Consider the following 4411-nt stretch of genomic DNA (forward strand, 5'->3'; position numbering starts at 1 on the left):
GGCCGCCGGGTGACACCCCCCGGTCTCTCTGGAGGCTGGAGAGGCAGCAGCTCGCCCACGTGTCCACAGCCCCGGCACCATACGGGGGCTCAGCATCTTCCAGGGACTGTACCCTGTGCGCCATGCCAGCGTTAGCCCCACTCCGGTGTGTCCCCTACTGGGCCACCAAGTGTCACACAGGACACGGGTGCTGCTCACCCACGGGAGAGGGGGGTTTGAAGAGGTGCTGAGAAATTAAGCTCATGGCAACGTCCGCTGCAGGACAGAGCCGGGAGAAGAGACGGACCCAAACCTGGAAAGGTACCGGTGCTGCCGCAACGCGAGCGTGGCACGGCGAGGAGCCGGCCCATCACCGGTGCTCTCCAGGGACCCTCGTGCTGTGCAAATGTCAAGGCTGCTACCGAAGGGATGTTTATTGGGGGACAGAACGAAGACAGATCCTCAAAGAAGGGGTTCCACCTGCCCAGCACGGCCCCATCCCAGCGAAGGCGCAGAGCCCGAGCGTGCCAGCCCTGTCCCTGGCATCCCCCAACCCGCGCCACGTCGGGCAGCCCCCACGGGAATGTAGCCATGCAAGCCAGGCACGGCTTCAAACGGGCCACGAGCTGCCGCCCGGACCAATGCTCCCGTCACCGCCTCAGCCCACAGAGGGCCACGGTGCGTCCCCGGAGAGCAGCTCCGAGGAGCACGTGTGCCGCAGCGGGAAAAGGCTGCTCCGACCCGACCCCCCGCAGAGATCCCGGCACACGCGGAGGCTGCGCGAGGCGGCCCAGAGCATCGCCGCGACGCCCCGGCCAAGCGCCCGCTCCAGCCTCCAAACCCCAAAAGCGCCGAGGCCGCGCTGCCGACGGATGCCACTGAGTCGGGAAATTCAAAGGCCATTGTGCTGCTCCGCACAAGTTTAAATATATCTGCCCGGGCTCCTCGGGGCTGCATTCCTGGCGAAGCGGGTAAGATAAACAAGGCTTCCTGCAGGAACTGAAGACAATGGGGGAATAATTAGCATTAATCCCCAATGCAGAAACAATGCAGGTAGCAGATATTTTGGACTTTCACACCCTCCCCCCCTCGCCACATTCAGGAAGAGGCGCCCATACTGGTGTGACTGGGCTGGAAGACACACGCTGTTCAATAGCCAGCGGGGAGCAACATGCCATGGTAGCTGAGGGATCAGACCGGGAATTCGCCGTTTCGGGCTTCCCCCAGAAAAAGGAGGCCATGTTTCGGAGAGGCGTTTTTCCCAGCGTAAGCGGCTGCGGGCACCAGCCGGGCTCACAGTGGGGCTGGGGCACCCCACGCCGGGGGTCCCAGCACAGAAGGTTTGGGGACAGAGTTTGCGCCCGTGCACGGCTTGGCTTCCAGCACGGCACAGCCAACAACGCCATACGGGACCCTCCACGGGCAAATCGAGGCAAAATCTGCCCCATCGCCACCGGGCTCTCGCGGGGACGGTGCGACCCAGCTCAGCCCCCACTGCTCCCTCCGCAGCGCAGCCAGACGACGTCGGAGATGCTCTGCTCCATCATTTACCACCTCTTCATTTCAGAGAGCCACAAACCAAGGCTTGCTTTCAAATCACAGCAGTTTTTTAAACCGTTTTCCTACACCGGCCCCTTGGGAGTGCTCTGTACGAGCACCACATTTCCCAGTCCCCCTCCAGCCCCGCAGAATGATGGGGACCTCAGCGCTCCCTGGACGTTTCTCCAGCGCATTAAACAGGTCATTTGAAGTCTTTCAAGGCGAAATGCTCCTGCACTCCGAGGTGACTCACATCCATTAGCATCCCTTTGGAGAGGGCTCTCCAGCCCTCAATCACTTCTGCACATAAGCAATTTTACCCTTCATCTCAGGGAAAAAAAAAAAAAAAAGAGAGAGAGAGAGAAAAAAGAAAAAAGCTCCAATTCACCTGGCTCAGCTTTTCCCCAACTGTATTCCACCTACAACTGCAAAATAGTCTCACTGTTGTCTGCACCGCTGCTGGCTCAGGGAGCCCAACAGCCGCCCCTGCCCAAAAACCGCTGCTCCTGGGTCTCGGGCAGCGGGCACGGCACGCACCCCGCCGCGGGGCACAGACCCCCGGGCAGGTCCCCACCTCCCGCACCGCCCAAACCACTGCCCACCGGGGAGCAAGCGGTGCTAGCTTTGTAGGAGCTGGATGTTCCCACCGTCTTGCTGCTATCGCTGCTGCGGGACACGCACCCACCTGCAAGTGCTAAACTCCGCATGCTTGGAAAGATGTGTGTCCCACATCCAGGCCGGATCCAGCCCAGGCAGCAGGGACGGCTCCGGGACCGGGGGGTGCGTGGGCACGGCACGACCAGCTCGGGCGCACCCCTCGGTCCTGCTCCAAAAACCCCGGGCATTCAGCAGTGCCAAACGCTACACGGCAACATCCCGGCTCCAGCACGCAGAGGGGACCGGTACGGCAGAGCCACCACCTGCCCCCACGTCCCACCCTCGGGATGCCACCGAACACCCACAGCAGTGGTCCCTCACGCTTCGTGGCACATCACAGGGTGCTCCACCAGCAATGAACGCTCAGCATCCTCCGGAAGCAGCCCTGGCCTCCCGCCCCTGACACCGAGGAGAGGTTTTCTGATCAAAGCCAGGCCATCAGCAGGACACCAGTGAGGCTACACCGCTGCAGGACACCATCCGCTGCATCCCATGGCTCAGGATGGGGATTAAACACCAGGCAAGCAAGGCAGGTCCTGAGCTGACACGGCGGGTCAGAAACAAGCGGCTACTACTCACCCAACAGACCACATTGCGGGGGAAGACCAGGGCATAACCCCCGATCCCACCGCAGGCTGCATCCCAGAGCACGCTGAATAACGACACAATCCCACCTTATTTCCCAGAGGATTAGGACTGCACCGGTGCCCTCCATCACGCCCGGTCCCCGGCGCAGCAGCCCGCGCTCCCCAGCAGGTACGGCACGGCCACGCTGCATCACCTGCAGCGCTCCCCCCGGCTCCAAGGGGCAACCGGGGTAATTGCACAGTGCGCAGGGGCTGCAGACCTCCCTGCCATCCCTCTCGGCTGCCTGTAGGCGCAATCCACGAGAGCAAGCAGGCAACTACAAAGGTGATTTCCTCCTTCCATGCTGCTCCCTCCCTCCCTGCGGGTGCCGGGGGAGGCTTTTAGTGACAAGAGGCACAGCAGAGACAATACCTGCTACATAACACTGAAGTGTTCTTTTAAAGAGCTGAAAGAAAAAGGAAATGCTCCGTATTTCACATTTGTAATACATCCAGATCCTGCAAGAGGGTCGCTGGAGAGGGGGTTGTAAGGGCAGAGGCGCCTTCGCCTCCCAGAGCGGGATCGGGATCACTGCCCCGATTCTCCACGGGAAGCACTCTGCATCTCCGCAGACGGACGGCGAAGCTCACGGCTGGTGAAGAATAACAAATGCACCCACATCCCGAGGATGCCGAAGGGAGCACAGCACTTCGCAGCTGACACAGGGACCGCACCAGTGGCCATAAGGAAGTATTGGCGGGAGTGAAACAGTGTAAAAAAAAATAAATTTTATATATATATAAATCAACTTGGCCTGGCACGCCCAGCCCATGGTCCTTCTCGGCAGCACTGTGGAGGAGCCCGAGCCCCCTCTCCTGCCCGCTGTCCCCCCCACGCAGCGGAGACACCAGGGCCGGGGTGGGAGCGGGGTCCTTGCCCGCGGCAGCCCCAGCGCGGCAGAGGGCATCGGCACCCTGTGCTCTGAGGGGACGCCAGCCCTGTGGCATCTTGCCGTGACACACGTCACCCTGCCACGAATGACCCCCGCCACCCCCCACAGCAGGGCCATGGTTATTCATGGGATGAAGCGCTGCTAAAGGACTTCAGGGGTCAGATATAAAGGGATGAAAAAAGGCCGAAATATTTCAAGCCAGAAAAACGCAAACCTGTCACACAGGCAGACAGGGGGCCAGGAAGGCAACAGCAGCCGGTACCCAAAAAAGCATCTTCTGAGGACAACCAGAAGCTGGGCTTTCATGGCATAACAAAGTCGGAGACCAGTGCAATATTCTTCCCAGAAATTACGTTTCGCACCATACGCAGACTCTCACCGCTGGCGTGCGGGCAGCCCAAACGCTCCGAGCCCGGGCAGGCGCCTGCGATACCGAAAGCTGAAGCCACAGCATCGTCCCCGCGCTGCGCTCGGGGGGCGGCCGTGCCCAGCAGTGCACCAGCGAGGGTGTGCGGGAAGATTCACCAACCGCCCCCCGAGCAGCAGAGCTCGGCACCTCCACAGCCCAGGAAGAGACACAAGAAGAGCTGAAATAAGCCTGTCCTGCAAGCAAGGAACAGGAGAGAGCACCTCCAGCAGGGTGTAAGGAAGAAACTCCCCGGTGCGAGTGCGGAATGGGCGCAGAGCATCAGTCGGAAGGTCTGTGGGTGTCGGGGG

The sequence above is a fragment of the Charadrius vociferus genome, unplaced genomic scaffold (genome assembly GCF_000708025.1).
Source record: "Charadrius vociferus isolate BGI_N301 unplaced genomic scaffold, ASM70802v2 scaffold852, whole genome shotgun sequence".
Classification (NCBI taxonomy): Eukaryota; Metazoa; Chordata; class Aves; order Charadriiformes; family Charadriidae; genus Charadrius; species Charadrius vociferus.